General features: G+C 38.4%; 1 protein-coding gene across 4 annotated transcripts in view; it reads left to right on the top strand.

Annotated features, from left to right (window-relative positions):
• Positions 1 to 26,731, top strand: part of STXBP6 (syntaxin binding protein 6) — a 154,765-nt gene that overhangs the window by 37,340 nt on the left and 90,694 nt on the right. Inside the window, exon 1 of one of the 4 annotated variants that reach the window (XM_063333721.1) lies at positions 21,867 to 22,010. The exons of the other annotated variants lie outside the window; for them this stretch is intronic. The gene's annotated coding sequence lies outside the window, so the exon portion shown is untranslated. Of the gene's footprint in view, positions 1 to 21,866; positions 22,011 to 26,731 lie in introns of those variants that run through there. 4 annotated transcript variants of the gene reach the window in all.

Raw genomic sequence — 26,731 nt, forward strand, 5'->3', positions numbered from 1 at the left:
AATAAAAGGCTTGAAACCAAGTCGGTGTGCATTTGAAATCCCTTGGTATTTGAATTTGCATTTATGCCATGGAGAACCTTGCCTAGTTGGTAAGAAAAACTTTTCGGCTTTCCAGTTTCTAACAAACAAGTTACTTATGTTTCTAGAGTAAAAGAGGCAGTGATGTGTGTGGACTATTACATTTTCTGCCTCTTTATCTGTGCATCTGCTGTGTCTTGCTCTGTAGTCTGACATTGTTTGTGCATGTACCCTGTCTCTGCACCAGAAGGAAATGAAATTTCACAGGTGGGGCAATAAAAGCCACCCATGTGAAGGCGTAGTGTCTGGGTGTTTCGTAGGGACCTGGTTTGGTAGCCAGAGTTGCATGAGTGCATTTGCTCGCTTCCTGCTGGTGACAAAGCAGTAAATCCAGGGTTAGTTTTCTGTATGTTCCCTCCATTAGGACAATTTATTTCATGTTCTTACCACATAGGCTTTTCTGGACTTGAAGATGTGCCCAGCTTTGACGTGAGTGCTCATATTCATTTTTGCCTTATCGTTTCAACATCATCTCCTCCCCCCTCCCCGCCCCTTCTAAAAGGATGATATGAGATAGAGGTGACTGTGGGTCTATTATGGCTTTGAAAGAGAGCCTTGTTCTTTTGAAAGTGGGGTGAGTACATAATTTTGCTGGCAATAAGAGAAATAAGCTTTTTATTTCATTCAGTGAGCTTCCCTGGGGGGTTGTAGGGATCAGAAAAGTAGAACCCAAACTGTGATATAATATATTGTAATAAGCTATTCTGAATAGAGTCTTCTGAAAATGGAAGAGAGATGTTATCATATTTCAGAAAGTGCAGCAGTCCCCCTATAAACCTGTCTGAGATGGGAAGAAGTGAGACTTGTATCACTGAAACATGGAGAGGTGCAATGATTAGCCTTTTTAGACTGAGGTGAGGAAGCTGTTAGAGTTGTTTACCTGATTAATGAACTAGTAGCACTGGTTTGGCTGTCCTCCTCAGATAAGGGTTATTCCCATGACCTGGTCTCAGCTGTGTGTTATTCTGTCTGATCTCACTCTTTATATTTTCTCCCTTTATAATTTTGTCTATTCTTTCAGCATTTCTCATCTTGTTGTCCTTTGTGTGTGTCTTTAATCATCGGGCTGCTTTTTTTTCAAACCTCGTTTAGCAGTCCCTTGGGACTTCTTGAGGGACTTAGTGTGTGTTTCCTTGTCGTGCCTCACCTTAAACAGTAACTTCTGCATCTTTGGACAAAAAATTTTGACTAGAGATTGACTTTCTCCATTGACAGGTTAGTTCTCCCCTTCCCTCGTTTTCTTGTCTAAATAATCGGACTTTCACAGCTTATCTTGAAAACAAGGTATCTTTTAGGGAGATTAAGATGTGACATTTCTTTTCTAGCTTCCATTTATCTCCACTTTCCATTTTTCTTCCCTTTCAAAAGCTTCATCTATCATTTTTGTGAGAGTTGCATACTTTAAATGAAACGGTGAAGTTACTGATGGTAATGGATAAAAGGTTGTGTGACTGCCACTGTGGTATGTTCTGGGTCTTTCCATCTGTGTTATTATACTCTGTGATAGGAGGATGTGAAATACTTCACACACATTGAGTAAATAATAGCCGATAGGAGTAAACACTTTTAAATTAGCATAACTTGTTCCAGAAAATCCTAAAATGAAAAGCTGGAAAAAGTGTGGATAGAATGGAGGGAGGGACCTGGAGTTATATTAGATAGGTAACGAAATGGTTGCTCCTTATGCTGTAGTGGAGCAAAAGAAGCCAATGCTGTGCCAATGCTGAAAGGAGAAGATAGGAGTGAGTGGTCACTAAAAATAACAAAAAGACAAATTCGAGTTGGTGGGTGGTTTGCCTCAGAGTAGGGTGCTGGCAAGTCTAAGATATATATAAGATATATATTTTAATACTGTACAGAGTATTCTGTATTAAGAGAATTCAGAGTATTCTCTTAAAATTGTAGCAATGTACATTAAAAGGCAAGATGAATAGTTCTGTTATCTTTTAATCTTTCATTGAAAAGAGCAATTGATTTCAGTGTAGTATTATCTGTGTAACAAGATACAGGACACTGAGGGGCTGCCTCCGCTTCTGGTCAGCATTTTTCCTTGTTCTAAAAAGTCTGAGCACTTTAAATACTGGTAATATTTCTATCGTACTCCGAATCTTCTGTTGTACTTCTTTAAAATTATTTTTTAAGGGTTAACTTTAATATACATAACTAATTAGACTTTTGTATATATCTGAGACCTCTGCTTTTTTTTAAGAGATTAACTTATATCTTTGCATGTGCATAATGTGCAGGGGTTTTGTTTGATGTTTGATATCACTTTGAAAAGTGGGACTTAAATAAAATGTGAATTGTCTTAACTTCTGATATCTGTAAAAATCTGCTCTTATCCAGAGTATGAAGCTGAGCACTGATGGTCTGTTTGCAGAGCTTCATTTTGTTACAGTACAGAGAAGGCCTTAGAGTGGAAGTGGTCTGAGCACTACTGTGTTTTGGATTGATAATATAAATCCTGGTAGGTGATTTATTGGTTGATCTGCTATGTTGGTAGAATAAATACTTTTTTCTATTTTTTTTTTTTTTTTGTCTTTGGACTGAATGGACAGCTGAGGCAAAAAGCATTTCTTGGAAGATTTTATGGAAGGATTATTAACAGTAGATCCTTGCGTGATTCCAGATGGAAATCTTTCAGTCCTCTTTGGGTTTCCTATGAAATTGTTCTTTCCTACAGTAAGCAAATAGTCTCTCTCAAGTATATAAAAGATGCTAGAATTGTCAAGCTGAGTGAGCAACTAAAAATAATGAATTCTAAAGAATTCAAAGTATGCATCTGGCTATTAGGGCTATACCCACACTTTTCTGATATCATCCTTATTTGAAAAACATCTCTCCCTTTCTTTACTTGCTGTGCAGATGGCCATACAAAAGATTGCTCTTTGAAGAAAGAATGAAACGTCACTAGGCATAATAGCTGAAAGCACAGAACGCACTTAACTCTGTCCTTCTCAATCTCAAAATCTCTCTCGTGGATTTAGAAGCAGCTCTCATAATGATGTATTTTGACAAATTGGCATCCTTGTAAAAATGAAATGAAAGCCTTTTAAGAATTTGTGAGAACAATATTTATATTGTGCCGTGTGCCTACACTCATGGCTCTTGCATTATAGTTGCTGATTTTTACAGAGTTGCCTGTCTGCTCTTGCAATACTTCCTGTATGAAATTTTCTTGGAGAGACAGAAGGTTCTCAAATAGTAATAGATCCTGTAGCCATTAAGATGTGTATACTTTGCAAATAAAATGCATGTTTCTTTCTTCAGGCAAATGGAGTAATGTGTGGGGTTTCTGGTTTGTGAGGTTTTTGTTTTGGTTTGATTTTTTTTGAGGTGTGTGCAGTGGTTTTTGGTTTTTATTTGTGTTTTTTAATTTTTTTTTCTTTTTAAAAGAAAAAAAATCCTAAGCTTTTTTCCCCCCAGAGCATTTCGGGAGATTAACTTTGAAAATTCAATTGACTCACATTTTTCTTCTTTGAAACATTTATAACATATAAACAGGAATAAAGAAGATTTTTAAGTTCAGTAACCCTGATAGTATCCCACTTTTTTGGGAACATTCCGTGCTGTTGGAATCTTGATGAAAACATCTGAACTTGTGGAAAGCTAGGGTCAGGTACTATAGTGCAGAATGACCAGAAAAAAGAACACGTAGATATGTGCAGGTACCTACTGTGTCATCAGACCCTTTTAAGGTTTTAGTGTTTTGCTTTGTTTACTTTACCATGTTTAGTGGTTGTCTTTTTTGGAACTTCTTTGCCTGTCTCTGTGTTGTGATTCATCGTTGGCATCACCGTACCTGTTACGCTGGATATAGTCTGTTAGTTTATATTTTGTCTCAGCATCACTCCTGGAATACATACTGTACATCTGCATTCCACATAAAACCATTTTGATCTTTCTTATAGCTGCCAAGGCTTGAACTCAGACCTTTGAGTTTCGGGGTTTTGGTGTTTTTTTGGTTTTTTTTTTTTTTTTTTTTTTTTTTTTTTTTTTGTTATGGCTCAGGAATCAGTTGTGAAACTGCGGTGAGGAATGTGGGTCCTGCTTTGACCTGAGGTGTTGATGAAGATGGAAGAATTCTGTAAGCCAGGTAGTCTGTTTTAAAGACTAAAACCTGCCATGATCAAATCTCAGAAAGTTAGAGCTGTGATGGTAATGTAACAAGTGATTCTTACCAGAGCAGGGACTAAAATGCTGTTTGCAAAGCAAATGTGTACAAAATTGAATGGGTCTGCCGTATTATCTTTGTGGGATGCGGATAATTTTTTGTTTGGTTGTATTCTTTGCTTCTGTCTTTTGTTTATACAGTGTTTAATATATTCTTTTAGTGATAACTTCTATGATAAAATGCATGGCTGAATCCTCCTTGTCTAACGGGAGAGCTACTGGAAAAGCTCTTAAAGATAAAGAATTACCTGTGAGGCTTTAACTACCTGTCCTGAAGATCTCTCTCAGGATTTCGCCAGATGTTGAGCAAAATGAGCACAGAACATCATTAATTTTAAAGATACTTATGTATAGAACAGGATCCTGGCTCTCTGTAAATGTGTGGCATTTACGGGTTTTCTTCCTCTCTCTTATGTCTGTCCTGTCCCTGTTGCAGGCTTGTCTTCATATGAAAGAAGACAAGCCTGCCTTTCCTTCTCAGTATTCCTTCTCCTTGTCTTAGTGTCGTGTACTCAGATTGCTTTCCTCTTATCTCCCATTCCCTCCCTTTAGCAAATTTTACTTGGGTACAAGTGATTGAAAAGACTAGTTGCAGCAGGATGCCTACCAGGTTACAGCATGATTAGTGTTCAAGTTTAATATTAAAAGGGGAAGACTTTAAAGAAAGAAAAAAGTGTTAGGGTACCAGAAAAAAATGTACAAAACCTTGGCGTTTAACAAGGTGTAGAATGCCATACACATTGCAGTGAAGAGTCCTGATCTGATCACAAAAGAATATTAATAACAGTAATCTGAATAAGATTTTAAGAATCCTGGGCCGAGTTTCTAGCTGATGAAAATTTGTTTAAAAATACTTTCTTTTTGACTTCAGCATATATTCTCACAGCTCTCTACGCTTCCCACTGTATCATAACAGGGCTCAAAACCCCTGAGTTAAGCCATTTTTCTTTCCTTTCAGAAATGAACAGTGGAGAGAATTGTGTTTCTGGCAAAGACGGCTCTAGAGCTGTGTACGAGGAAATACTAGATCTGAATTGTTCTTAGTGCAGTTGTGAAAAGGCATCAGAGCAGTAAATAATTCTATTGTGTAGCAGCAAACACAACTAAAGGACAGTAAACACTGGGATTTGATCTTGAATCTGATTTACATAGTTTATTTAACAAGGCCACCTGCTTTTAGGATAGAAGAGCAGGAACTTGTGGCATTTATAAGGTGAATAGCAATTTGGGTTTCCATGTATGCCTTCCTCAGGTGTTTGTACCTTGGGCTTATTGGGTGTCACATACCTTGAAGCAGTTAATATATTTGCAAAAGCTAGAAGGAATACCACATACACTTGAATGCTTAGCAAACATTTGTCCTTTTATTTTAGGCAGGCTCACAGGTGTCAGAGTAAACTTTTACGGCACCAAATATGCTGGTTCACTGAAAACACATCTTCTCAGTGTGAACACAGCTGTACAAGCTGGCTTCTTGACTACTGGGAAATCAGATCCTGAGAAGATTGAGTTCTAACAGAAGGCAGAGAAAACCTGGCAGTGTTTGAAGGACCTAGTTCTTTCTCTCTGTGAAACATACCTAGCATCACCTTTACAGTATAAGGGAGGCAGATTGTTGGGCAACCTTCCTGCGAGAGCTTCAGAGTCCATCCTGACTGGGTTTGACAGCATTGTATGAAAAAATCCTGTAATCTCCTGGCAGAGCAATGGCATAGCCCAGGGAGTAGGGCTGAAGTCTACTCTTAATCTGTTTGGGGTGTTAACAAATATGAAAATGAAAGGAAGATGAAATCTTTTTTCATCATCACTGAGGACAGCAGTGATAGCCAGAATAGCCTGTTGATTTAAAGTAAACTGCACGGTGTTGATTTAAAAGCCCCTAAAGACTATAGAACCACTTAAGTTTGTTTATGAAACTTCAAAAGTAATTGGAAGAGGTTTTGGGTGTTGGTTTCACGTGGGGCCTTCGTTCTCCCTTTCACCTACACCCCCTCCATTCATATTTTGAAGTTATACTGGGGTTGTACTGCCAACTTCAATTATTTGTGATTGCGGTGTGGTAGGTTTCCCCCTGCCCCCTTGCCTTAAATAAAGGTAAGGAGAATAAGTTAGTTACTGTTCTCATTAAAAGTGTGTTGCTGAGTAACAGCAATAAGGGCATTTTATTAAAACTGAAAAACTGTCCTAATTTGCTCTCTCAGCAAAACACTGTTCTTCAAACAAAATGGATTTATGGTTCTTGTTTTATGAAGTATTCAAAAATGCAGTCTACTAATATATTTGAATTGGAAGACATAGGCTCATAGATCTGGTTAGTGTAAGCATTTTTTTGGAACCGAAGTTACATAAGAAGTGGCAGTTGGTCGCTTCTCTGTTACCCTCCTCCTTCAAGGAGTACACCCAAAAAGTCAATAAATGCAGACTCGTATAGATTGGATAGGTAATGTTCCAAGGTTATGGCATTCAGATCCAATGCTCCTAATTCCTTTTCTTCTATAACACCTGCATGGTTTTGCTCCCCCCACCCCCCGAAAAAAAAGGTATGTACTGAAGATCCATAAATCAGGGAATTTGAAAAATAATTTAATCGCCTATACTGGCTAAGATTGTGGAATGAAACTTGGGGATTTGAATTGCTCGGGGGACGTGAATTGCTCGGGGCATTCCTCAAAAGTATATCAAAACAGTAAGCACAGGACAGCAGTTACAGCTCGGCTGAGTTGGAGTAGATAATAGTTGAACAGACTGCAGTACTGCAGTGCAAAAACTGGTATTTCCTTTGTGTGTGGATTATCATAATAATGTTAGAAGATAAAGAATGTTGATACTGATTTAGCATAGAGATTAACTGTTTTTCTTAAACTGCATAATAAAAAGAAACGTTGCAGTAACCTCTAAGAAACAAACAGTTCATGGCAGACACTAGAAAGAATTACGACTATATTGATAAAGTTAGTTGCATTATTTTTATTTTTTTTTTCCCTTTCTGAGGTGGAGGTGGTGGTTCCTCTCATAGAAGAAGATTTCTGAGATCTTCTGTTAATGTGTGCAACAGTGACACTACCAGGAAATGGTTCTCTACAAATGCAGTCTCTTAAGGCAACTGCATGCTTCATTGCAAGCAGGTTTTCTAATCTACAAGTCAGTAGGCATCAGTGCTGTTTAGTGATTTGAGCTCATGACTGTTTAAGTTTTTAAAGAGCTTTGATGTCATACCAAAACTTGCATAATGCCAGTGCTGGTTGCTTGATGCAGATAATTTCTATGAGCCACTGTAAATTCTAGACTTTATTGGTAGAGCAGATACTTTACATCATCTTCTGCAAACAGAAAGGATCCTCTTTTCTGCATTGTTTTCTATATTGTAGTTTCAGAGTAACTGAAGAAGGTCCATTTGGCTACCACTTTCCACCAGTGGCCACAGGAATGCTAGTAGATATTTCAAATTTGGCAAAACAAGTTTATGAAGGTAATCAAAGAAAGGCCATTTTGAAATAGAGCAGGAGGAGAAAGGGAGTCCTCCCCTGTGGATACCATCACTATGCCCAAGTGAGAACAGCTTGGAAGTCTGGCCTCTGCATATCTTTTTCTTGTTTTCTTTTTTCCCTTTTTTTTTTTTCTAGTTGGTTTAATAGCTTGGGTATACTGGAGGCAAACCGTGTAACCCCTCTGCCATCATATTTGGAAATGCTGTCTCAGAAGAAAAATGGGAAGAGGGAAACTTATGTGGGACAGCAGAAAGATACTAATTATGAAGGTGAACTTCCAAATCTAGTATTTTATTTCAGTATGTTTTCAGTTTCCAGCTGTTTGTTTACTTGGAACAGAATTACCACTAATTACTTTAAGATTTACCTTTCCATGCTTCTTTCTTTTATTTTTTTTTTGTGTGTGCATTGTATTTTTGGAGTGCTTTGTTTGTGTTACTAAAGCCATGTGTTAGCCTAAAACGTTACTGTTTGTCAGTGAAGTTCCTAATATCTTTTGCTTCTTTGGCTTAAAAGAAAAGGTGTGCTCTCTGCTCATAGATGACCTTTTTGTTTTGTGTGACTGTGCTAGAAGGTAGCAACTGACACCTTGCTCTTTCATACAACTTAAGGATGCTTTTAAATTAATTTTCATTGGTGTTCTTCAAGGTAACTAATTCACATATTCAATAATTCATAAGAAACTGAAAGGAAATTACATGGAGTATTACATGGCTGTTTCTTTTTTGGCAATGCTTAGTAAGCATGTTTCGTCAGCCCAGAAATTCTGTTCATTCTAAGCCTAATTTTGGAAAAGAAGGAAAACTGGTGGCTGTTCCTGTCTGGAGCTGAAGAAATGCACATAAATTGTGTTTGAAGAAATTAATAGCCATGAGGAAAAATTCAATATGAGTAGAATCTTATGTTTTTCATTTGTTTTCAGCTGTCACTGGAGAGTGACCAGATTCATTTAATGGTTCACCTGACCTCTCTTTATGAATATGCTCTGACCATGTCTCTGGTCTCCTCCTCTCGGATGCTTGATGGCTCTCATTGTGGACTTTTAGTTAAGTGAAAATGACAACTTCAGTATAAATGACAGTTTTCAAATCCACTTTCAAATGGCCGCTTAAGAATTTTGTCCGATTGCTTGTAGATTGCATTAATCCTCTTGCGCTACTTTTAATGGGTTTGTGGGATCTGTTTAGCAGCTAGAAAGGAGTCTGTCTTATAACACTTGTCAGCATCTCCATTTATAGTTCGTAGAGCGTGCCATCTACTGCTTGCTGCTATTCTGCTGAGCTATTCTAGCATTGCCAGGTCACACAAAACGTGACCTGTGAGCATACCTTTATCCTATGCATAAGCACTGCAGTTACCTCATGCTTATGTGTCACAAGTATGGGCATGAACCCGGTGTGTAATACAGAATGTTGATGAACTAGAGGAATGCTTGGCGGAGCGATGTAATTAAGTGTGATGCAAACAGGACGTGTATCTGTCAGACGTGAGCTGTGTGTTCTGTAACGAGTGTAAATAAATGATCGTCTTTTGGAAGGACAGATGTCTAGCGTTTTGATCCGTCCAATGCTAGATGACATGATTATCAAATACTAAATAGAAAGCTCTTAAATTTTTTGTTTTAATTGTGGGTTTAGAAGGCTGAGATCTGTATTTCTTCTAACGCTGTTCAAACTAATTTTACGTTGACACATGGGCATTAGTTTCTGGTTTTAATATGCTAGATTCCTAGTTTTATTACTATTTTTTTAAAATACCTATACACTTTGCATAGGCAGACAACTTGGTGGTGTTTGTGGGTTCGAACTGTTATGTAGAAGTCCAAGTGGTATAAATGACAGTAGTACTAAGTAGGATAAAAGAATACTAAAACAAGCCAAGGAATAGCTTTTTCCCTCTTTCTTTTTTTTTTTTTTTTTGTCCAATATGCATGAAGTGATGGGTTCTCTTTGGTTTAGACAGATTTAGACATGACATTTCCTGGTTTTGTCTCCTGGGGGAAAAAATACCTTAGGAAGGAGTTTACCTTGGGCTGGCATTAAAAGCAGCTTAAAGAAATATTAGTGGTAAACGTGTGCTGGAGCTGTCCCCAGGAGGGGCTGGGATCTGTTGAAGTGCTTTCCAGACCTATTTTCCAAGTTTCAATATGAATCAAACTTCTTTCAGAACAAAAGCTTCCCCACTCAGTAGTCCTGTCCCCAGAAATAAGTTGATCTGCTGTTTTCGGTGGTGTTCTATTATCAGTAATTCTTAACTGGTAGTTTGCCTGGCAATGTTGCTAGCTTGCTTATATTTTACTGCTGTTTTCTCTTTCAAATCTCAAAACATTGCCTCTTTATGCAACAGAGAAGGCTGAGAAGAATCATTTTGTTTTATCACTAAGTGGGTATAACAGTGCTTGTTTACAGTGCGCGGTTATGCCTTTCATTTCATACATCCACTGACCAAAAGTGGAGAAAACCTGTAGGAAGTAATGCAACCTTTGAAGTTCACCAAGGATTATTATGAAATATGACCTCAAAATTTCTCACAACTGTTCAGGCAGAAGTTGCAGTCTCTTATGTTATATATAACTAGCATTTTGAGCGGTAGAATTCATTAAATTTTTAAGGTTTGTAGCCAATGTCTTACCAATAGTAACACATACTAGTGGTCTGTGAAATGGTTTTAACTCTTTCGGAACAACTGCACAAATTGCTGAAAAATCTGATTTAAAATACTAATTTTTCTGTTTCACACAATAACAGTGCTACCTATTTGAACTTTTTTCTTTCTGTTCAGATGTGCTTATAGGTTCAAGAATTTATTTATTTTTTAATTTCTTCACGTTGATTAATTTCTTCAAGTTTACAGACTAGAGTCTTCCAGACATTCAGAAGACTGCACATTGCTGACCTGTATTGAAAGGAAACCATATTGAGCCATGGAGCAAGACCATTTTGTGCATAATTCTTGTTTCTGGCCTGCTCCGTTTATCTTCTGACTAGAATGGGGTTATGCCCCCAGAATGTTGATAGATATTGATAAGGATGAGTTGTGGTCTGAGCGGTTACTTCTATTATGCATTAACTATTGTATTTGAATAGGAAGGAATTTTTATTGACACTGGTATGATGTGTTGGGCTCTAATTATCGTACTGTTTTTAAAGTGGTTATCTTGTCATCTTGACTTAGAGTGGAAGAACTGGCATGGCTTGGCAGGTCCTGTGCCTCCTGTTTAATTTTGATTTCTTGCCAATGTCACCAAAGCAATTTTCTTATGTGCTCTGATTAGACCAGAATGGCTTGTATCGTTTTTCAGCTCAGTTTGTCAGAAGAACCAACTATGTCCTTGTGACGCTGGTGAGTGTTTCGAAGAACGTCATTAGTCACTTCGGCTCTGCCTGCAGGAGGCATGGTGACTAAGGGAGATGGTGTAGCCTTTCTAGGTCAAAGTCAAATCAGGCTGCTGCTGTCATTCTGCAAAAGTTTCTCAGCCTTCCCTCTGAAGATCTCCATCTGCAGTTCTGAAGTCCTTGTTGCCCTTGCTAACCACAAATAAACAGAAAGTTTTTAATTCTGTGGTACAGCTTTCAGATGCGTGCTATCTTCCTTCCCGCTGCTGAGCTGGGCAGTCTTTTGCATAATTACGTTTTCTTTGAAAAAGAAGAATAGTTCAGGCTGGCTACTGCCGCTGAATCAGAGATATTACTGTGTGCAAGCAATGGTTAGGTGTTTCTGTTTCCTTCCCCGTGCCTCCCTGCTCTGACGGGTTGCCTGTCCTTCGCTGGCAGCTTCCACAGTAGTCTCTCTCAAGTTCTGCAGTCCATTACTGAAAGCCTTCTAAAAGCAAGTAAAAATCCATTTTGTTTGCTTGATTCCTTTGTTTTTCTCTTTCCCTGTCACACTGAGACTTGGAATAACCGTATGATAGCAAAAGGCTTGCATCGGTGCAGGCTTTGGATCCTGTTTGCTGCTTAGTATGTTTACTCAAGCCATTGTTGATGTACAGTATCCTGTGCAAATAGTTGCTGATGGCTTTGAGTCACTCTTTTATTTCTTGTCTTGGTTAAACCTGGCTGGGTACTGTGGGCTGGTGGCTCCCTGTGACCAGGGCACCAGGAGTTACGGGGGCTCTCCTGGGCTTGCGGCCAGGGCTGGTAGGTAGCCCCAGCCCAGGGCACTGGGCACTTTCCAGGGCATGAGGACAAGCCTGGGCCAGGCTGGGAGATCAGCCCGCTGACAGGTGGGGGACAGGATCAGGCCCATTGAGGGGAACTGTCATCAGATGGGACTGTAGGGACAGGCTGGGATGCGGGACTGCAGGTGGGCCTGGCTCGGCAGGACCCATGGACAGGCAGGGCGGTGGGGAGCTGGAAGCTGGCCCTTCTGCAGCGTGGCTGGGGCAGGAGCTGATGGCCCTGTGGGGCTGACATGTGAGGTCTTGAGCCACGAGCTGCATGGTGGGAGCCCCATGGGGCTGACGTGGGGGGTCCTGGGCCGTGGGCAGGGTGGGGGGAGCCTCCGGGAACCGTGCAGGGAAGGTGCAGCCTTTCCAGGTCCTGGCAAAACCTATATGCAATTTTAGCTGTAAAATTAAAATAACTAATAGAACTGTTTAAGATGCCTATTTAAATATGAGGGGTTTTACATGAAAAGAGTCAAAGACTGCAGAAGCACTGGTGATGTCAGATGTGCAGAAGGCTGGACTGAGGATATTTTCTAGCACAGAAAGATTATGAACATATTGGCAATCTTTTCTGACAACGTAAACCATAGCTTTTAAAAATTTTGACTAGCTGTGTCTTTGACATGCTTATTGTAAATTTCTTTCCTATAAAAGTAAGAGGTGCTTTGTAATTTTAATATTTCTACTTGTGTATCCCTGCTGATACTTCCAATGTTCAATTTTCTTTTCTGGTCAGATTGAATGTTATGGAAATAACATCTTGTCATTGCTTGTTTGCAGATGTCTTCTCCAGAATTGTAGTCTACATTTAAACCTTGGCTGAGAAGAGAGGATTACTTCCAATATTCCCTCTCCATCTATGTCTTTTCTTCCTCCTTTATGCTAAATAAGAATTAGTATGTGAACTTTGTTCATCTAACTGACGTGCCAAAGATCATATGGATTACAGCAACAAAAAAGAAGTCAGAGTTTTTCCAAACTAATTTTACTTTATGTGGCATAAGATGACTTGTTTTCTGCTTTTTGTTGTACAGAAATAAGTCAAGTTAGTAGTGCTATACATTTATCTTATTATGGGTGCTATGTAAAGCAAGTGGTTTTATGAGCGTATTTTCCCTGATATACCGCAACTGCCTAGTCCATTTGGGACACGTTTGCTTGCTCATTTATTTTAAGGTAGACAAAAAGTGGCATAATTCTAATATTGCTTTTCATAGCTCTGAGACTAGATTAATTTCACATTTATTGGGAAGAGTGCCAAAATCGATTCTCTAAACCCAGCAGTTCTCTGGCTATCAGGCAGTGACCAGTTGATGGACGTGCTGGTGTGTTGAACTTGTTAGGAGATAACTGACCTCTAGCTGTTATGTTCTGGGCTTTTGTAGCTTTGTCAGGTAGCTGACAATGCTGTTAATAGACCTGAATTTCAACAGTTGCATGTTGATCGCTTTACTGCAAAAGTAGAAAATCAAGGATGGTAGTGAGGTGGTGATTGTGGTGTGTTTTTGTTTTGTTTTTTGTTTTGTATTTTTCATATCAAAGTAAGCGTACAGTTTACGAAGGAACTGGTTACATGCATCATACAGTGGTACTAAACTCTTAAATCACCAGCTCCAATTACATCTGTTTCTCAGAGTTATTAGTCTTAGTTTGGGCTACATCTGTTGCTCAGATAAGTAAATGCATACATTTGTTGATTAATTGCCGTAGGGTTTTTTCCAGATTTTTAATGTTTCAGCTGCATGGATGCATGTCTCTTCTTGCATTTGGTGTGAAAGCTGTGAGAAAGATCTTTCTTCTTCAGTGTTGAACAATATCTAGGTCATTGAATAAAGACCAGAGATCCTCTTAAATGCAGGTGAAATGTAATAGGTTTGAGCATAAGTAAAACAATTTGAAGTGAGGATTTTCTGATAGTGTGTTTGGAGATGGTTTCCCATCCCATGGATTTCACTAAGGTATGGCAACTTAGCTTTCATTAATGTTTTGAAATGCCAGGTTTTCTTCACTGTGATGCAAATCAGATACACCTGAGAGTAGTGTTACAAAAGAAACCGGATAGGAAGGCGGAAATACTGTGTTAGAAAACAATGAGCCATGTGCAAAGGAGGATACAGTGATGACAGAGTGCGGGGGAGGAGAACACAAGTGTGCATCATGAATAAATTTATCTCTGTTGAACTGATTGATACTGGGGTTCTGTGCATTTTAGGGGTAGACAAAAATTATTTTACAGAGACAGGAGGCAAACATCATGTAGGGGTTACCTCTCTTAAGTTAGCATAACTCCGCTGCTGTTATTCCAGTGTGTAATGACAAAGGCTGTTTTAAAAAATTACTAACTAACAAGTTTTTCTAAATCAAAACACTCTTTTGAGGTTTGATGTCAAATTGAACAAAGCTGGAAGTTAATCCTTTCAATTTCATTATCTGTTAATTAACTATACTTGGGTCTTAGTTTAATTTTACGTCACAAGAAATAAATAATACCAGTTTTTGCTGTATAAGACCTATGGAAGTAAACTTTAATGCCAGAAGTCTGAATATTTAGAAGTTACACATTTTTACAGATCGTGACTGGGAAATCAAATCTTTATTGGCAAGACAGTGTTTTCTTTTTCCCAAATAAATTGTTCAAGCTTCAGCAGTGTCCACTGCCATTTCAGTTTTAACATAGTAGTATTTATAAAAGGATAAGGTAGGAGCATGACTATCATGCTTTATCTTCTGCACACAAAGTGAAGCCTGATATTTTTATAAGCGAGACATACTGAAGGAATTAATTCATCATAAACAAAACATCTGTCTCCCAGCATTTTTTTTTTTTTTTTGCTGGGATGGGAATGAGTCATGGGTTTGAGAACTGTGCTGGTCTCAGCGCAATGAGATCACTAGAAGATTTAAGGATTTTCACTTTGCTTTCCGAAAAGAAAAATTATATCACGAACTCAGTAAAACTCTACATTCTTTTTACCCTTGCACATGGCCCCTTACTTTTGAGCGTTTATGATACTAGGAGCTCTCTTCCAGCAGAGCAGTTTCCTTTTCTTCACCATTAAACGGATTGAAGAGACTTGGACAAAATTTTCTATGCTAGTAAAAGTAAGAATCTCAATGCAATGAGAAGGAATGAAGAATATGGTGAGAGTGGTGAGGAACAGCATGTTGTTGAGAGTTCAGTTTTGACGTAAATTTATATATGGGTAAATACCATCACTGAGGGAAAAAGTAGTACAGAAATGTTTTGAAGAAAATCAGATTTTAAACACACACAAAAAAGCAGTATTATGGCACTAGTAGATGGAAAACAGTTGTTGAAAGTGAAGCTGTTCTATGCTGCACTTGCTTTTTCTGTTGTTTTATTTGTGAAGTATTAGGTTTTTTTAATCTAGTCAAGCTATTTTTTAATTACATGAAGAAAATGAGGTGACTCAATACTTCAGTCCATCCTTTCTAAATTTCGTAGGAAATGTAGTAAGTTTTGAAATATTAGCTAGCAAGGATATTGTATAACTGTATTGTCTAGATTTGATGCCGTTGTTCATAAGGTGAGAACAGCAACTATTTTGTTGGCAGAAGTGTGCGCGTTTGGCTTGGCATAATCACCTTGCACTTAAGCCTTCCTTTTAGATACTTTATTAAATCTCTAAATTTGATTTATATGGAAACTGATCTGTTCCCTTAAAAGAATCTAATTTATTTTGTACCTCGGCTGCTGGATCCTGTGTGCTTCCTGAGGTCTCTTGTTACCACAGTGGTCAGTGGCCCTGTCTCTGCATCTCTTGCATATATTCCCACATTCAGATTCTCTTATCTGGCAATCTCATTAAACAGTGGGAGCCTGTACTTCAGTTATTAGCCGTAGGCCCACCCATGGTGTTTTTCTGTGGGAGTTTTAATTTTCAAAGTTTTTTTATTTACATTATGTCTTAGAGAGAGCTGCACATAAATTGAGGAAGGAGGCTTATCATAAGACTCTTCAAGCATGAACAAACCATTTTTGTACTCGGCAGGACCATTAGGGCACAACAGTCTACCACTGAACTGTTTGCCATGTCTTTCAGAGTCATCCCCTTGTCTAGCCAGCCCCTGGCATAGCTGTGGTCCGAGCTGGTAAACCCCAAGCCTGGATTTCACAGCACCCTAACCACTCTCCATAATATGACCTTTGTGGAGCATCTTTGGTGCTTCTGAGTCAAGGCTTAGTCTCTGCTAGGACGCAGGTTTCTGCAGTAAAAGAAACGAGCAATTCAGCTCCTGAAGCAATAGCTTGGTTTTATTTAGACATTGCAGGTTCAAAACCTAAAAAAATTCTTAGACTCTGAAAGTCAAGGTTTGGCATTTTATAAGTTCAGTTCAGTGTTGAAAAAGGAACAGCTCTTCTCCAGGTATCCTTTCAGATATCTGAAACCTAGTTAGGGATGGTGCCACCTTCTTCTGCAACCCCATTTCATATCCATTACCAGAGAAGAATGAAGTGTCTCTCCTTCCTGGCTGGGCTGGGATCTTTTGCAACTGGTGTGCTTTGCTGGAGTCCTTAGGAGGAGCCTTCTCTTCCTGTCTCTGAGCATGTATGATTGCACTTGGACGGGAGAACTGTACCTCTTTGGATTGTCTCAGCCTGGGGGTCAGGTAGTATGAAAAGAAAAGAAATATCTTTCATATTCTTGTAGTTGGATGGAAAGCATGCTGGATGGAAAGGACACTGCTCCTTTTACCTGCTTAAAAGAGATTTTTGGGTAGAATCCATTTGAAGTCAATAGCCTTGAAACAATGGGTTTACTTTTCCACTGAAGTTGCTGGGTGAGGACTGCCCTCAGTGAAGTTCTGCAATTTGCAGCCACTGTTGCCTGGAAATGGCAAATTACTATTTATGAAACAAAACAGTGTAGTAACAGACTACACCAGTAGTAATAGTAAGTAACAGACTTACTCCCCGAACTGTCACCAGCATTAGTTGTGTCACCTCTTGCTCACAGAATGAACTCTGAGGATAAGTGCTCTTTGCAGGAATTGCAACTTACTGTATCTGTGTCTGACAGAAGTAGAGTTCCCAGAGTGCTTTATAGAAAGTCTTCTCATCTTAAAATGCAATTAACAAGCACAGATCAAAATGTGTTATGCTTACCCCATGCATATCCGTGGCCATGTCTGCAGGGCTGCAGCAGGCAATGCTGATCTTCCTCATCTCCAGTGGATAAGTTTTAAAGAGCCAGTTTTCTTAACTGGTATTTATACCATCCTTTTTTCATTGTTGGGGCTGAGTCTCTATGCCAACAATATGTGCTTGGTACAGCAGCCAACATTAGCATCTAAAGAACCTGAGTCACTAGCGAGGCGCTGGTAGGGCATGCAGAGGTTCACAGCTGAGAAACGGTGTGAAAGCAACAGGGTAAGCGATGTGAAAGACAGAATACCTACCCTGTATTTCCCCGCCCAGTCCCTCCTCCCATTTTGGTTGTAAGAAGCCGTAGCAGGCTCTTGTGTTTTGTCAGTGGAAGCTATTTCCAGGCACATGAAGGAAAAAGTAAGAAAAGCAAAAGATGGTAAACCACGCTTGGCCAATCTGCCTTCTGTGATGAAACTATTTCCTCAGTGCATGAGGGGAGAGCTGTGGAGGCTGAACAAAATGAGGAGATACATACTTCCAGTGCAATTTATTTATTCCTCTTCTGATGTCACCATAGTGCTTTGAGAAGTGAGGCTTTGCCCCCACCTTTTTTTCATAGCTGATACTCAGTTTGTTTCTTCTTCTTGTAGATTATGGGTTCTGTCTGCTCTCCTGCTAGGAGACGCTGATGTTATATGGGTTGAAGAAACAAGTTTTACCTTTTCATTTGCAATGTGGAGAACTTTTCTTTTTTTAATCTCATGTGGCAAAATATTTTGTAACTGTGCCACCTGACAAGAGCTTCTAAATCAAGGGCTTCTTGCACTTGGGGTTATTGTACTCCCTTAAGTTTTTACTGGTATTTCAATGAATGTTCTCTATGCCTCCATTCCCTTCTTCACTGGAAGCTGGAATTGCTTTCTTCTGTAAATTTCATGACTGTACCCCGTACTGTTTTGACAAACATACATTCCTTTCACCTATATCTCTTATTCCCTTTAACTGTGCACAAGGTAACTGCTGGTTACTATCTAGATTGCAAGTCTGTTAAGGCGGATGTAGTGAGCTTTTTCTTTATTATGCACTTAATGTTGCTGAATGCTGGTTTTAATGTAGATGAATCAGGCTCAGAAATGGACCTTTAATGTCGTTTTCTCAAAGTTTTTGAGTACATTGTTTGTCTTAACAAGTCTTTGTATAAATTCTTATGAAATTATATGTATTATAAGTTACCTTAAACATGCAAGCATATCCTTAGTGGAAGTTGTAAATGTGTATTGTGAATTTAAGCCACCTGTGTAAGCTCTCAAGCTTCTTTGGTAAATCTTATTAGCCACTGTGAAATGAACATGTTTGATGTAAATTGTTATAGTGGTTTAGTCTAATAAATGGGCAAGTATCACATTCTGAAGCCATGTTTATTTACATACTGACTGCATGAAATAGAAAGTAAATGATAAAATGAAGTTTGATTTAAATAATTCATATTATTAAATTAACCTTTTAATGTAGCTGATTTTGTAGGTGGGTGGTTTTCAGTAGTTACAAGTTTGGAGATAATGCTAATGATACCTTCATGAATTTTTTTTGTTTTGTACTGTTCTTCTATGTCTGCAGAACATATGAAAGGAAAAGCCTATAGCAAAGAGACCACTTGGTCTAATATAAGATATACTTGTAAAGATTTCTGGGTGCAGGGTGTGATAAGCAGTTAAAAGCAATTAGGTCCAGTCAGTAATTAACTTTGCTTAACTAACTGCTTTTTAGACTACTTGAAAGGCAAAGTAATTTAGTAGTTTTGAATTAAGCATGGTGTTAGGTGAGTAGAGGTGATGTGCTGTTGACTAAAGGAAGAAAAAGATCGAAGCTGTGGAGAGGAGTCTGTAGGTTCATTGTAACATGTTGTGTCATTGCCTTTGAAACATCAGTTTGGGATTCAAGATTAATCAAGTTTAAGAATGTAATTTTCAGGCTTGTTTCTAAAGGTATCTGCAGAGGTGAGGGTAAGGTTTCAAGAATGAATTCACACAGTGAACTGTAGATTATTGCCAAAAGTAGTGCATATCCCCACTGGTTGCACTGTGTTGATAATATTGATGTGCAGTGAAAAACTTTAGTATAGCATTAGTGTTCTGATGAATCATCAAAAAAGTGGGAGATAAAGGGTGTTGACCACTTTATTTGGCAGCATCCCACAGTTAAACTGGCACAAGCTGGTGCTGGAGAGATTCTTTTGGCTGAGGAAAGGACTAGATTGGATTTCTTTGTGAAACAGTTTTCCTACCTGTAACTGGATATTTCTGTCCTTGAGCAATTGTATGGGTCGCTACTATTGCATAGTGGTGGCTTGGTTTTGCGCATGTGGAGGATTTTTGTGAAGCTGTTAATGATGTAAAAAGAATATTACATTTGAGATAAGCTGGTGTATATCTACATGGATTCCTTTTCTAGGCTGTGCACCACAACCGGGGATGTGTGGCTGGCAGTTCCTTTTTTTCTTACATTGTATTCAGAGGTCTTAGTTAAAAATGCAATCCATTTCTTCCTGTTGCTCTTGCAGAAAGTATTTGTAGGATAAAAATCATAACACTGCATGGGATATGTACGTGTTCTTTCAATTGGATGCCATTTTATTGAAGGGTGTTGCCATGTAAAATACCTTTTTGTATTTTTTTTTTTTTAGATGGTTTCTGGCAGTAAACAAACGAAGGTTGGAGATGTCATTTTGTTTGCAATATCAATGTTTACAGCTCAGCGCTAGATGTGGGATGTATTAAGTTGATTTTGGCATAGAATCGTTGCAGAGGATTTGTTGCTGTGGAAGTCAATTATACTTCTGAATGATAGGGGTGAGATTGAAATTCTTAGTTCATTTGAAAACGTATATTTCTGAATTCAGAGTACTTTTCAGTGCTATAATTGTCTTTGTGTAAGCCTATGAATATATATTGAGAGATGATGTTATTTCAGGGTCCATAGCTGTGTCTACTGTTCAGAGACAACATAAATTATTCACAGTAAAGTTGCGAGTGAGATTAAGATTGGAAGGATATCTGATACGTTGTTTGAGCTGGTATCTTCTGGGATCACTCCAATGAAAGAAGTACATGTATGTTTTGTTGTTTGTTTTTTTTTTTTTTTAAACAGCCCTCCTACTTTGACACACGAAATGGGTAGATGTCTAAGGGTTATAAATATAAGTTCTGTGTGCAAGAAGCACAGAATCTCTCCTGAATTTATGAAACGAATGTTGCAGGGTTTTTGCGTTGTATCTTCCTGTCCCATCCCCCCTTCTTGAATAGGGTGTTTCTTAGACAAGCTTAAGTCCTAGTGGTTTTTCCACCTTCTCATGCCCCCATGTTGTATTGTCTCAGTTCAGGTGTGCAAAACACATGTAATTATTTGAAGCGAAAACATAGTATTCCACTCTCTCTTTTGGGAAAATATAGAAGTACGTAATAGAAAGAATGAGAGAAAACGTCCTTCTCTAGTTGTCTATCTCGTCTAGTTTGTTTTGTCTGTCTAGGTTTTCCTTTCATTGTACTGTTACACTAAATTCTGAGATCGACAGTGTAGAACTTTAAAATGTTACTATGTGTTTTAAAGGTATCCCATACATGGATTAATACCACACTGACCTGCAAGAGATTTTAATCTAAAATTTACTGGTTTGTCCAGATTCATAAACCTCATGAAAACTTTCATATCCTCAAGAAGTCACTGCTTGGTTCCTGAAAGGAGTGCAGAGAGGGGAAGTGGTATCTTTTTTTTTTTTTTTTTTTTTTACTTTAAAAGAAGAATATCTCATTCCCAACAGGCTATCACTTGACAAGACAGTTTCTCCCCACCACCTCCATGTTTAATGGAAATTTTCTAGTTGTTAAAATAAAATACTTCTACCACTGATCGCAAATTACTATGGAGAGTAATTTACTCAAGGGAGAGGAAAAAGCCATTAAGTTCCCTTCTAGCTTTTCTCAGGTTTCTGTGAGACTAAGCAATGAGTCATTCATTAAAAAAATAAATAAAAAATAATGGAAGTCTTCAAACATAAAAGGTGTGTTTGCAGTGTTGATTTTGCTGTTTGTTTGTTTTTGGGTTTTTTTCCCTCCTGAATTCTGTCAGGAATGCAGAGCTGAGCAATCAAACATAGTGGGGGGATAAATGCCATAGATGGCATTTTTAATAATTCCTGAGATGATAATATCCCTTGAACAAAACATTGGAGAGGACCAGTTTTTCATAATTTCTTCAGTTTGCATGACTCTCTGCAGTTTTGCAAACTTTATTGGGTTCACCCATTTTGAAATAGGTGATATTGGAGGATTCCTGGTGAGAGATGTGCAGCATGTCAGAAATATGTTCAGCTTGTGTTATTTGCCAGAAAGAAAACTGTATTTAGTTAACTGCTAGAAAATATCAGGACTCTGCCAACAGATGGTTTACTACTTTTACACAGTTCTTGTTTTCCCTCAAGTAAAATGTTGGCGTAATACTTTACAGAGGTGTCTTTGCCCTTAGAGAGTTTCTGATATCCCCAGAACCTGATATAGTGCATTCTTAAAAGAATTATGCATTTTGCTAGTAAGTGATTTTGGTTGTGTGTTTGGAGTGATGGGAAAAAATATTTATACTTACCAGAGAAAGTTGGTCCCCCTTTGATGGATGAAATAGAATGCTTTAATGCCTTGATGTTATATCTTATACCATTGTACTACTCTGCTTCTGTACTCTTCCTCAGCATTAAAGTAATATAAAGGAATATAATGATAGTTTACTTCCCTTTTTTTTTCAGATGTGGGTGTTGCAGGTTGCAGTTCAGAAAAATGAAATTCTTCAGCCTGAGAGACCTGACTGTTCCCTCCTCTTTTGGAACATTCCATTTAATAGATGACTCTAATGCGCAGAAATTTGCGGTTTGTGCCAGTTACGTGAGGAGGAATGGAAATGGAACTGTGAGGATGTGGAAAACATGATTTAAAAGCATACTGAGGTACACTAGTTGCAGTAAGCCAGTTGCAAGAGTACTACATGCTAGCTGTTAGCTAAATCATTGTGGCTTTTTTTCTTTAAAACACCTTCAACTAATAGTGTAGTAATATCCTCTCTCTCTGGCAACCTATACACTGAATAATGAATCCATTTAACAGCTGTTTTTTCAGTGATCAGTACTTAGTACTTGCTGAGTTTGTCTTTATTGAGCATCTGTGACTGTTCATGCTAATAAGGCAAGATCAGGTTCCTGTGAGGTATCTTGCCAGAGTAGCTGCTGTGTCTTAGTGCATTCTGATTATGTAGGATATACTGCAGTAGTAGCATTGCATAATATTTTTGTATATTCCTATATGCAGCAGGTTCTGATTTAGTACAGAAATCACACTGCATGCTAACAGAGCCTAACTTCCTACCTGCCTTTTTGCTATGCCTCTGCTTAACCCAACAAATAATGGAGTCAGCACACTGAGAAATTTGCTCTTATCTTAAGACACGTTTATTCTTATTTCAAGGAGAAGCCTCACGTGGACTCCTCTGTTTTACAACTTCTTGTTCAGTTTTGTTCTTTGTTGCAAGTTTTGATTTAAAAAAAATTTGTCTAGGTTGGCTCTGTGCCATGTCTTCAGTCAGCCAATTTCGCTATTTCATGAAAGCTCCTGACGTTTCTGGTTGTGTCTTTAAACTGCAGTTTCATGATCCTTGTAAACTAATACTGCTGGTGCCTAAGGCAGCACTAATCTTGCCCCTGCTCTTCCATGTGCTGACACACAGCTGTGTAGTGAACTGAGTCAGGGAGCTGATCTGAGTAAAAACAAAACTAATCACTGTATTTCTCCTTTTAAACTGGATTAAACCTGGATTAATTCTCTTGTCTAGTTCACTGCACTACCACATAAGCACTTGTGCTGTCATAAGGAAGAAAAGTGCACAGGGAAATCAATCATTCCTGCCGGCACAAATGTATGAGGTGCACGTAAATTAAATGTGCAACAAACTGCTGAAAGAAACAGTGAGTGCTCCAAATTGCAGTCCTTCAAACCAGTTCCCCTTTCCCTGGGGAACGTGGGCTGCTCCTTCTCACCGAGATTCTTTAATTTAATTTTTAAGTTTTTAAAAATTATTTTTCTTTTGAGACAACTAAAAAATTAATTTCTCTGATAAATAAATAAATTAAATAAATTAATTTCTCTGATTAGGCCATATGAATGAGTTGGAACTGGCAGAGAGATCTCAACTTTAATGGTGCTTTTGATACAGTCTCATGTGACATTAGTCACGAGTGAACTAAGGAAATAAAGTTTACATGGAAGTAGCATGAGATGTAGGAACACAAAAATAATTGTAGGAGTGTATTCAAAGGAGTTGGTATCTTTCTTAGTTCTAATTGGAGGAGGGAAGGGTGGCTATGTTAGGTCTCAAAAAATTGTAACTGACTAAAGTGGTGGCACACAGAGAACGTACATCCTGACTTTTGGTGGGGGATGATCTAGAGACCTGCAAGTGTTGAAAGACAGGATTGGTATTTAAAATGATCTTACAGTACTGGAGAAATAGCCTGAAAGTAGTAAGTACAAAAATCCCCTGTTAAGTGGGAATAATGAGTTACTCAGATGTCAAATGTCTCCCCCCCCCCCCCAAAAAAAAAAAGTTTGAAGAACATGGTAGATGTTGAACTGAAGCTCTTGTCTTTTGCTGACCAGTTGGAAAAGATTCACATATGGCAGTAGCTGTATAAGCAGGAATGTTCACTGTAAGGTCTATAAATTATCATAGAATCGTAGAGTATCTTGAGTTGGAAGGGACCCATAAGGATCATTGAATCCAACCTGCAGGACTACCTAAAACTAAACCATATGACTAAGAGCGTTGTCCAGACACTCCTTGAACTCTGACAGTCTTGGTGCCATGACTACTTCACTGGGGAGCCTGTTCCAGTGACCGACCAAGTAGTTCCTCAGGTTGACTCTGGCGTGCCATAAATGAAGCTGTGAGTCCAGATTTGAGGATTGCATTTCATAAAAGATGTAGGCCAATGGGAAAGAGTTTGGAGAGGTGAGGTGTTTGGAACAAAAAGCCTGTGAGGAATGACAGCAGAAGCTGTGCTGGTTCAGACTGCAAATAAAAATCTAAGGGCAGATGTAATAACTGGTCTTAACCTCAAAAAATATCTAAAAGATCGTAAGAATTAAGCTGACCTCTTAAGACTATGATTTTCATTGATGCTATGCAAAAGTATTAGTTATTACTGCTATGAATGTCCCCATGTCTTGAAGCAATAAATACAACTTTCTACAAATGCAAATGTGGTTTCTCTTGGGGCTTTGTTGTAACATCTGGCAGTTCCTAAGTTTCTCTGTGAATCTCTTTGTGACATTCAGAATGTTTCTGTTTCAAAAAGATGACTCCAGCGGTGGTCTTCCCAAGCAGTTCTTGGTTGCCTTTTGGTAAACAGTTTCATTGTTTAGATGGTGCTGCTTCATGGAGTGTCGTCCATCCTTATTTTCAAATTCATACATTCTCAAATGATAACAACTTTCAGATTTTGGGACTTCTACAGTCAGAACCTCTCAGAGTGGGTTCCCAGCTGTTGCTTTTCGCTCGGAGAGGCCCTGACAGGGCTGTACCACCTCCTACTGAGGTGCCTTTCCCTCCCTGGGGCATCTCCACATCCCAGAAGCGTACCCAGCTCTTCATATGGGGTTTAGGGACCAGTGCTGCTCTTGGCTGTAAAGAAAATGCTTAGGGAATGAATATCCATAAAGTCCACCAATTCTTGCATTATTATTTATTAACTTCATAAGAGTACAGTCTTGATCCAAAATGCTAAGAAAACATAAGCAGCAATTCTTTTTAATTTGCTGCAGTTGTTGAATGTATGGTTGTTTTCTTAGTAGTCTTCTAACTGTCTGCAGCTGTTCACACACAGAACTGCAGTACAGAAATGTTGTATGTCTTATATCTGAGTTGAATTTTTCAGAATTAACATCCTCTTGTGAGCAAAGTTCACTAGTATATTAACTGCTAGATGTGGAATTGCTGTCGTCTTGTCAGAACAAGAAAAAAATGTTTGACCTGTAATATACAGTAGAAAGAAAAAAGTTGCTTCACTGCAAGGAAGATTAAAGTTTTAGATTTAGGAGCCACCGCTCTCTGAAGTCTGCTTATATCCAGTTCAGCTTGATTGGGCAGACAGTTTACTTTGTAGTTACATGTGTAAGTAAAACCACATTTCTTGTTCCTCTTTTAAATTTCCACAAATACCGTTTGCAATTTCATAATTTTCTTATTTTAGAATTAATATTTTATTCAAACGAACCAGTCATGACTGAAAGCTTATAAAAAAAATTAATTGGAAATGTGACTGCCTACAGATAGCTCCAGAGAGTGATTCCCCCCCTACCCCCCTGTAAATATTTTTAAAAGTCACGAACTCAGTAGGATGTAATAAAATTTTTCTGGCATGTACAGTGGCTGGCACTATTGTCCTAATTTAAATAAAAATCTATCAAGAAAAGTTAGATTTTGCAGATAGAAGGATGACAGAAGATATTCTGATCTTCTTGTTATGTTCAAGCCTTTAAAGATTTCTACCTCAACTGCATTGGAGTAAGGTTGATCTACTGGTTTAATCCTTGATTGCAGAGCTGATTAAATTTGGTGTTATTCCTTTAGGATAGAGTTAAGCTTAACAAATCTATTGCAAACCAACTTTAGAAATTGTATTTTCTAGTATTTGCTTTTTAAGGATTTATAAATTACTTCCCTTGGTTTAGCAATGATTTTGTGCTTCTCAAAAGTTGTACTAGCTGTTTGTTTGAGATGACAAATAACAGAATTTTGGTGAATGGTAATGATCAAATACGTAGTCTCAACACTTCCAGTAAGTAAATACCAGACAATTATCACAATAGCAGAAGCTGGACTTTTAATAATGGTGTCTTGCAATGATTTCCTAAAGTAGATGTCCTCTGTCAGAGTGGTGGCTTTATTAAAAGCAGATTTGAATGCTTGCTGGAGCTACCAGTGCAGCCCAGGGATAGTTGGTTGCTCAGATGATTTCATGCTGCAGGCAGCATTTCAGTGGTTAGCCTGTCCTGTGAGCCCATCCCTGTTTTTGATTAAACTAAAGATCCTTGAAAACAGGGAGACTTAGCATACTGAACATTTTTTCTTTTTTTGGAAAACATTTGGAAAACTTCCTTCTCTTCTTTCTTCATTTCTCCTTGCTAATTTACTACTATTTCAATTCTGCCTGCTGAGGATTAGTTTTCCCAGTTCCTTCTGTGTATCAATACCTCAACAAAGATACTGTAAATCTCCTCCTCTTTTCTCCTTACTTGCATAGTCCTAGAAAACATCTGGATGTAAAGATAAGTCAGCTGCTTGCTGGCTGGCTGCCCAAAAACAGTCTGAGATTCTGGCTGACCAGAAAATAGTCAAAGTTTTTTGTTACTGAATGTGTGGGATCTGTGAACATATCAACTTAAGCATCTTGGGTTTATTTAATATCTTTTTTTAGAAATTACCTTTAATCCCAGTCCCCTCACACACACTTATAGAGGAATGGTCAGCTGTTCCTAGAAGGAGGTTTTAGCGATAGGAGTATCGTGGAGAATTGCAGCAGAGAAAGATCTGAGGAGATGCAAAGGGACAGTGTGTTACAGGCACTAGTTCAGATCTGCACAGGAATCTTCCCTCTTGGGCATTTCTGTTGAGTGC

This window comes from Chroicocephalus ridibundus, chromosome 4 (assembly GCF_963924245.1).
Source record: "Chroicocephalus ridibundus chromosome 4, bChrRid1.1, whole genome shotgun sequence".
Taxonomy (NCBI): domain Eukaryota; kingdom Metazoa; phylum Chordata; class Aves; order Charadriiformes; family Laridae; genus Chroicocephalus; species Chroicocephalus ridibundus.